Source organism: Otolemur garnettii, unplaced genomic scaffold (genome assembly GCF_000181295.1).
Source record: "Otolemur garnettii isolate 467f Iridium unplaced genomic scaffold, OtoGar3 scaffold00001, whole genome shotgun sequence".
Classification (NCBI taxonomy): domain Eukaryota; kingdom Metazoa; phylum Chordata; class Mammalia; order Primates; family Galagidae; genus Otolemur; species Otolemur garnettii.
Window position 1 is genome coordinate 72223551 of NW_003852396.1, and position 9475 is coordinate 72233025.

Sequence of the window (9475 nt, forward strand, 5' to 3'; positions counted from 1 at the left end):
GAGTCTCCTGCCTCCGCCTCCCAAGTAGCTGGGACCACAGGCACCCGCCACAATGCCTGGCTATTTTTTTTGGTTGCAGCCGTCATTGTTGTTTGACGGGCCCGGGCTGGATTCAAACCCGCCACCATAGGTGTATGTGGCTGGTACCTTAGCCACTTGAGCCACAGGCGCCGAGCCTAAATTTCTGTTTCTTATCTCTCATTTTATTTATTTCTCCTCAGTTCTTAGTTTTCCCTTCCTTTTTCATATTTACTTCCTTCAAAATCTTTTTCCATGGAGAAAATTGACATCAAATCTTTTACTTCTCTACCTCCAGTAGCTTTTAATCTTTCCCTCTATTCAGTTTTTGCACTTATTGCACTTATAATTGTTTGGCGCTTTCATATATGTCATCCAAGCATTCCTAGAATGCTTTTGTTACCATCTTCTCTCCCAGCTGAAGTTCCTAACCCTCCATGCATAATACCCTTAGAGGGCTAACTTTACTTTATTATTTTATGTCTTTAAAGGCCACTTGCTTAAAGAAGCCTTCTCTGTGACCCCCTTCCTCATCTGAATTAGGCCCCTCTGTTATTCTTTTTCAAATCATCCTATAAGTTTTAGTTATTTATTATATTTCTAAGTATTTATTTGAATGACTTTTCTTTTTTGGAGGCAGAATCTCGCTCTCGTTGCCTGGGCTAGAGTGCCGTGGCATCATCGTAGCTCACTGCAACCTCACTCTCCTAAGCTCAAACAAGTCTCTGGCCTCAGCCTCTCAAAAAAGAAAACAAAAAAAAGAAAACTAGCCATGTTGTGGTGGGCACCTGTAGTCCCAGCTACTTGGGAGGACTACAGCACATACCACCTGCACCCTGTTAATTATTCTATTTTTGTAGAGATGGATCTTACTCTTTCGCATGCTGGTCTTGAACTCCTGAACTCCTGTCTAAGCTTCCCAGTGTGCTAGGATTACAGTTATGAGCTACCACACCTTCTCTTGAATGACTTTTTACTTAATGTCCTTCTCCCTTCTTAAATTATAAGCTTTATGAGGACAGGAACCTTGTTTGTTTTGCCAATAACTGTATCTCTAGCACCTAGTATCTATTACAGGTAAATTATTGCTTTTTTGGTTATTTAATATCAAGGCTATTTCCCAGTAACTATATAAAGGGAAATTATTGAATGGATTATATTATCATCTCTTTTATTAGAGGGTAGGGTTGGTTTTGAAAATGTGTACACTATTCTATCTTGTATAGGAGCCTTAATTTAAAGTATAGTAGAACCTCTGTAAATTGACCACCTGAAGGACTATAAGAAACTTATTTTGTTTTTTGTTTTTTGAGACAGAGTCTCACTGTGTCACCCTTAATAGAGTGCTGTGGTGTCACAGCTCACAGCAACCTCAAACTCTTGGGCTTAAGCAATTCTCTTGCCTCAGCCTTCCAAGTAGCTGGGACTACAGGCAGGTACCCGCCACAAGGCCGGGCTTTGCAGTTGTCATTGTTGTTCAGCTGGCGCAGGCCAGGTTCAAACCCACCAGCCTCAATGTATGTGGCTGGTGCCATAACCACTGTGCTATGGGCGCCGAGCCTTTTGTTTTGTTTGAGACAAGAGTCTCACTGTGTCACCCTCAGTAGAGTGCTGTGACGTCACAGCTTACAGCAACCTCAAACTCCTGGGCTTAAGTGATTTTCTTGCCTCGGCCCCCCAAGTAGCTGGAACTTTAGGGGCCCACCATAACACCCAGCTATTTTTTTGGATGCAGTTGTCATTGTTGTTTAGCAGGCCTGGGCTGGGCTCGAACCTGCCAGCTTTGGTGTATGTGGCTGGCTCCCTACTCACTGAGCTACGGGTGCCAAGCTGGAACTTAACTATTGTTTATATCAATTAGCTATAGTAAAATTGGTCTTGTCATATATCATTTCACTTAAAGTTGCAGTTTCTAAGAACCTATTGATGATTTGAGGATTTGTTGTATTTGGTTTTAAGGTAAAAGTTTGTCAAGAAAATTGTGATTCTTGGGCACTGCCTGTGGCTCAGTGAGTAGGGCACCAGCCCCATATATCCAGGGTGGTGGGTTCAAACCCAGCCCCGGCTGAACTGCAACAACAACAACAAAAAATATCGCTGGGCGTTTTGGCAAGCACCTGTAGTCCCAGCTACTCGGGAAGCTGAGGCAGGAGAATCGTCTAAGCCCAGGAACTAGAGGTTGCTGTGAGCTGTGACGCCATGGCACTCTACTGAGGGCCATAAAGTGAGACTGTGTCTCTACAAAAAAAAAAGGAAAGAAAATTGTGATTCATACAGATAAGTAGCTTCAAATACTAATAGATTTTGTGAGGGTAAGGGAGAAAGATCACTTGAAGCCAGGAGTTTGAGACCAGAGCCTCGCCAAATTAGTGAGAAACCCCATCTCTACAAAAGAATTTTTTTTTAATTAGCCAGGCATGGTGGTGCACACCTGTAATCCCAGCTACTTAGGAGACTAAGCCAAGAGAATCTGTTGAGCCAAGGATTCTGCAGTTTTAGTGAGCTATGATGACATCACTGCACTCTAGCCCAAGCAACAGAGCAAGATCTGTCTCAAAAAAAAATTTTTTTTTATATCGAAAGATTTTTTTTTAACATTTAGACTTCCTTTCTACTGTTTCTTTTAGTTTTACTGATCCAAATGTTTAAAAAAGGAGTGACAGTACATTTTTATGTCAAAGTACAATTGCTCACATGCCTAATTAATGAGTGATCACTTTGGAGAAATCAATGAACTTTAAGAATTTTATTGTTTGGAAAAAAGTATCTTATAACATCACATGTAAGTTGTTTAGTAATGTCATTTTTTAAAGAGCTCGGATACCTCAAAGGCTGCTATGGATTTAATTCATATATTGAAGCTGTACCTCCGACTTGACTGTTTTTGAAGAAAGGGCCTATTGGGAAATAATTAAGGTTAAATGAAGTCTTAAGGGTAGGGCCTTAGTCTGGTAAAAAGGATTGGTGTCCTGTAACGGAAGAAACACCGGGGCTGGCACAGTCACTCATGCCTATGATGCTAGCACATCTGGAGGCTAAGGTGAGAGGATCACTTGAGACCAGGAGTTTGAGACCAACCAGCCTCAGGAAGAGCGAGACCCCATGGTGGCACAAGACTACAATTAGCTACTTAGGAGGCTAATGAAATTAAAGTTTATACACTATGAATCAAAATGAAACCACCTTAGTTAATTTAATAAGCCATACTCCAATTTGGTTGTTTTGGTGGGTTTTAAGCTGGAAGTATATGAAAGCAAGTATAAATAATGGTGAAAATGTAATCTTTTCCAGTTTTATTTTGTTTGATGTAACCTGCTCATCATTTCCACTGCCACCATATGACCCTAATTCACACCCGTATTTAGACATTTTGGAGATGTCAAAAAGACAGATTCCTTGATCCCATCTCATACCTACTCAATCAGAGCCAGCCAGCAAGGGGCCTGGGTGTTTTTTTTAAACAAGTATTTCAGGTGATTCTTACAGTCACTGAAGTGTGGGATACATTGAGTAACTTCTTAATGTTTTTTTCCCTTTGCTTCAATCCTTGCTTAACGTCAGTGATTTCAACCTTGCTTGCATATTAGGATCAGTTAGGGAGCTTTTAAAAAATACTGTTTTCTAGGCCCCTCCTGAGACCAATTTAGTGAGAACATTTTGGGCTGGGACCCTGACATTTTAAAAGCTCTGCAGGTGATTCTAATACACATTGAAACTTGAGAGCTACTGCAAGACTTTGTGTAAATGTAATTCTCTAAAGCACAGCCCTGGGCTTGTCACCTCTGCTTTAAACAGCAGTTGTTCTGCACTGCCTACTAATTAGTCATGAGACCACTCATGACCCAACACCAGCTTTTCCCAGCACCGCTTCCTTACTTGTGGGCTATATTCTCACTCCACAAAAACACTTTCCCCAACCACTCCCATGCTTTTCTCCTTACACACCTTTATTTTTGCTTTTGCTTCTTTGTAGAATAGGGGTCCTCAAACTTTTTAAACAGGGGGTCAGTTCACTGTTCCTCAGACCGTTGGACTGCTGGTCTCAGGACGAGTCAGCTGCTAAGCAGGACAGGCAGCGGTGGCAAAAACACCCAGTTGGCCAGATAAATGTCCTAGCTAGGGTGCATGTGGCCTGTGGGCCATAGTTTGAAGACACCTGATGTAGAACTTTCTCCTATGTCTGTCATATTCATGCCCATCTGTGCATAGACCCAGCCCAAGTAGTGTGTCTTGTCCTTTTGATCCTTGGTTCCTCCCCAGCCTCTATTCAAAGGTGACCTCCCTATGGAACTTGTTCTGCCATTGCTTATGTTTGTCAGTATCTATCGACATTCTAAAATGTCATATAAGGTTAAAAATTAATGGGTTTTTATGTCCTTCCTACTTCCTAATTGAGATTATAAATTTGTTAATATGAATATCTGTTTACCTCTATATGAGACACTAAAAAGAAGAACTTTAGAGTCAAGTGGCCGTAGGTTCAGGTTTCTTTTTTTATTGGATATAACTGGATGACCGTAATCAAGTGAATTTTTCCAAGCCTTAGTTTTCTCATCTATAAAATGGAGTGCATACTACTTCAGTGTTATGAAAACTAAATTGGATAATGGAGTAAAGCATTTAGTAATCCTGGCATATAATAACTGTTCTATCACAGTCTGTTGATTTTAGCATTGTAATAAATGTCATTATTAGCTCCCTTGAGGACAGAGACTGTACATATTATCTTTGAATCCTCATTTCTATGCCTTGGTTATTGTAGGTGCTCAGTACATGCTGAGTGAATAAATTAATGAATGCCTTCTTGGACTACACTTATTTTTATAGTTCATTTCCAATCAGTTCAGCCTGTCTTGGAAGGAACACTTCAAATTTCAGTTTAACCCACACATATAGACAAAAGGGGGGGTTTCTACTAGAAACTTTAAAAACTATATTAAAAAGGCCAAATCCCCAGTTAAATCATAAGACAGCTGCTCTCTTTCTGCTGCCAGGAAGTAGGGAAAACCCTCCAAAGAGCTATTTGCTGTTTCTTTGTTCATCTTATGATAAACATGCCGTGACTTGGGGAGAGCACACACTTCCCCTGCAGGCATGCTCTGGTTTGGGAAGTTGCATGTAGCAGCAGTAAGGAAGAAATCCCCCACTCTGTGGGAGAGGTTCCTGCAGGGAATCAGCTAACACATTTGCAGTTTTGCTGAGTTATTTACTAAGATGAAGGGACTGGGTGTGGCTGGCCTGAGATTCCTCCTGGGAAGTCACTTCAAGAATCTCCTTAATTTCCTCACCCTTCATCTTTGTTCTCTGGCTTTGGTGCAAGGGTGCAGTCAGTCGCACCCAGTTGGCTGCTGTTCCCAGCACACTGAATTCTTTGAAGCCGGCTGTTGCAGCCAAGGATTCCCTGCCCTGTTCTTTTCCCCTTGCCCTGATTTACAAAACAGTTCTGGAAATTCTTATCTGGCATGGAGATTGACAAGAAGGAACTTAGTGGGTTGCAAGCTGTTTTTCTTGATATACAAGACCAGAAAGGACCTTTAGAGCTTTAAAGTACCCTTTATTAAAATATTAGACCTTTATTATACCTTAAAATATTAGACCAGAAAGGACCTTTAGAGCTTTAAAGTACCCTTTATTATAATATTAAAATATTATAAATTATGCAAATTGTACAGGGTGTCCCAAAGTCACTATACATAAGGAAAATGGGAAATTGTAGCTATATGTACTTTTATTTACAAAATATTCATTACAAAATTTTACAAAGAGGTGGCCAATACATAGGGAATATTTTGTAAAATTTTATAATGAGTATTTTGCAAATAGGTACCTTTAAGTACAGTTGCCCATTTTCCCTACATATGGCAACATTTGGGACACATTGTACAAAGTAGGCTCTACCAACACCATCATTTAGAGGAGAAGCTAAGGGATGAAACTGATACAGAAAAGTAGTTATCACCTTTGTCATTCACATGAGGAATGTGAAGATGTATTAGCTGAGTGAAATCTCAGGAAAGAAATGTAACAAAACAAAAGATTAATGAGTAGTTCACAAAAATGTGTAGCAGGTAAATAGTATCTTTTAAAATACATCAACAGGGCCAGATGCAGTGGCTCACACCTATAATCCTAGCACTCTTGAGAAGCCAAGGCGGGTGGATTGCTTGAGCCCAGGAGTTTGAGGTTGCTGTGAGCTATAACACCACACCACAGCACTCATGGCACTCTACCTAAAGTGACAAAATAAAACTCTGTCTCAAAAAAATAATAATAATATAAATAAATAAATAAATACAGACACATAAATCAATTTAACCATGGTGTAACTATAGTGGGTCTGATGACCAAATAATTAATAGTCTGAAAAATACATAATTTCAGTGTTCAGAACCTTATTTGTCATGCTAATTGACCCATAATTCCTTGGAAAGATACTTAAACTTTTAAAATTAAATTAAATTCAGAAAGCAATGATGGGAAAATATGTATTAAAATTCTGGGTAGACATTGAACATCTATATTTATTGTTGCAAGAACAGCACGATGGTATATCATTTATATCAAATTATGTATTTTTATATGTTTACATGTATACAAAACTGTTTTAGGGCCAGGCGAGGTAGCTCATGCCTCTAATCCCATCACTCTGGGAGGCTAAGGCAGATGGATTGCTTGAGCTCAGAAGTTTGAGATCAACCTAAGCAAAAACAAGACCCCATCTCTAAAAATAGCTGGACATTGTGGTGGGCACCTGAAATCCCACATACTTGGGGAAAAAAGGAGACGATATTTGATTCATTAAAGAAAGCCTACTGTGGATGTGGAGAAAAGGGAACACTTCTACACTGCTGGTGGGAATGCAAATTAATATGTTCCTTTTGGAAAGACGTCTGGAGAATACTTAGAGAACTAAAAATAGACCTGCCATTTGATCCTGCAATTCCTTTATTAGGTATATATCCAGAAGACCAAAAACCACATTACAACAAAAATATTTGTATCTGAATGTTTATTGCAGCCCAATTCATAATTGCCAGGTCATAGAAGAAGCCCAAGTGCCCATCAATCCATGAATGGATCAATAAACTGTGGTATATGTACACCATGGAATACTATGCAGCCATAAAGAAAGATGGAGATGCTCTCGCCTCCTTCTGCCTTCCTTCTCTGCTCTCTTTTTCTCTCTCTTCCCCCTTGCTCTTCTCTCCTTTCTCTCTCCTCTTCCCTGCTCTCTCCTTATCTCTCTCTCCTCTTTTCTCTCCTCCTTGATGCTGCTCTGCAGCCTCCCTCCCCCCACCAATAAAGACCTTTCGTACACACACACAAAAAAGATGGAGACTTTATGTCCTTCATGTTTACATGGATGAAGCTGGAAAATGTTCTTCTTAGCAAAATATCATAAGAATGGAAGAAAAAGTATCCAATGTACACAGCCCTATTATGAAACTAATTTATAGCTTTCATATTATATATAGCCTAAGAATATGGGGGGGAGGGGGAAAGGAGGGAGGAGAGGTGGAGGAGAGTGATTGGAGGGATCACTTCTATGGTTTATCTTACAAGGGTACAGGTGAATCTTCCTAAGAGTAGAATATAAACATCTTAACACAATAAGAAAATGACATAAAGGCTATGTTAACCGGTTTGATGAAAATGTTTCAAATTATATATGAAAACACCACACTGTACCCCATGATTGCATTAATGTACACAGCTATCATTTAATAAAAAAAAAATTTTAAAAAGAATAACCTGCTGTAAAAAAATGAAAAAAGTAATTCAAAATTAAAAATTATAATAGCAGAAAGAAAATATATCAATGAGCTGAAAGATAAAGTTGAGGAAATTCCCCAGAAAATACAAAGAAGAAAATAGGGGGAAAAAATATAAGAAAATTAGAGGCCCTGTTCAGAAGTCAAAGGTCTAAAAAAATCAGAGTTCTAGAAGGAGAGAACAAAAGAACTAGAATGACATCAGGCTTCACCACCACAGCACTGGAAGCTAAAAAACAACAGAGCAATGGCTTCCAAACTCTACTGGAAAATTATTTTCAACCTAGAACTCTGCACCAAACCAAAACTATCAATCAACTGTGAGGATTAAGATTTTCAAATGGACAAAACTTCTCAAGTTTCATATGGCCTTTCTCATGAAACTACTGGAGCATGTGTTTTATCAAAAAATGGGACTAGGTCTAGCGCAGTGGCTTATGCCTGTAATCCTAGCATTTGTCGAGGCCAAGGCAGGAGGACTACCTGAGGCCAGGAGAGATCTTCAGCAACACAGCAAGACACTATTTCTACAAAACAAAACAAAAATTATTCAGGCATGACAGCCCCAGCTACTCAGGAGGCTGAGGCAAGATGATCACTTGAGCCCAGGAGTTTGAGGTTACAGTGAGCTATGATGATGCCTCTGCACTGTAGCCTAGACAACAAAAAAAAGGAAGGGGAAGATGAAATTATGAGATCTAGAAACAAGGGATCCAACACAAGAAAGGCAAAAATAATTCTAAGAATGGTAATATGGGATGGGTCCCAGGACAACAGTTTATGCCCGAGAGCTAGAAAGCAACCAGTTTAAATTGGAGTAGCAGGACAAAAGGCTCCAGGAGGAATGTCTACAGGAAAAGTAAAACATAGAACTGATAGATTATCTGTTGAGTAGACTATGTTCAGAATTAGGGATTAATACTTCAGTTGAAGAGGTAGTGATTAATACCTGCAAACAAGAAATAGGCAGTTATTCTAAGAAAAACAAAACTTTTTATAAGAAAGAAAATGTAATAATAGTATACCTGTGGCTTGGCTATGCATAATATTTATGTAGTCATAATATGTAAATATTGGTATTTTAAGCTAAAATTGGTACCATATCTATATTGAGTGGATGGGAAGTATATATGGGTGGTGAAAAAGATAATTTGTCATCTTTAACTGAGTTAAACAATAATGTCTAAAATTTAAAAATCAACAAATAGCACTATAAACATATTTTAAAATGCAAGGGAAAAACAGAAGATTCCGTGAGTTTTTTAAGTATAATTGGTTTAAAAGAATTGCTACATTAGTTTGTTTTGGGGTAAAGTGAGTTTGAGAAGCCAGTGAACCTTTCAACTATTGTCCAGTAGGGATTCAAGATTGATACAGAGACTGGAAATAGAAATATAGACTATAGCAAGGTGTGATGGCTCATGCCTGTAATCCTACCACTATGAGAGGTCAGTGCAGGTGGATCGCCTGATCTTATGAGTTGGAGACCAGCCTGAGCTAGAGCAAGACCCCATCTCTAAAATAGCCAGGTGTTGTGGCAGGCACCTATGGTCCAACTACTTGAGAGGCTAAGGCAAGAGAATTGCTTGAACCCAAGAGTCTGAGGTTGCTGTGAGCTATGACGCCAGGGCACTCTATCCAGGGGGACAAAGTGAGACTCTGTCTCAAAAAAAAAAAAAAAAAAA

At 39.3% G+C, this 9475-nt stretch overlaps 1 protein-coding gene across 1 annotated transcript in view; it reads left to right on the plus strand.

Annotated features, from left to right (window-relative positions):
• The window catches only part of CUNH11orf49 (chromosome unknown C11orf49 homolog), a 189093-nt gene that overhangs the window by 94146 nt on the left and 85472 nt on the right, over window positions 1-9475 (plus strand). The window lies entirely within an intron of this gene.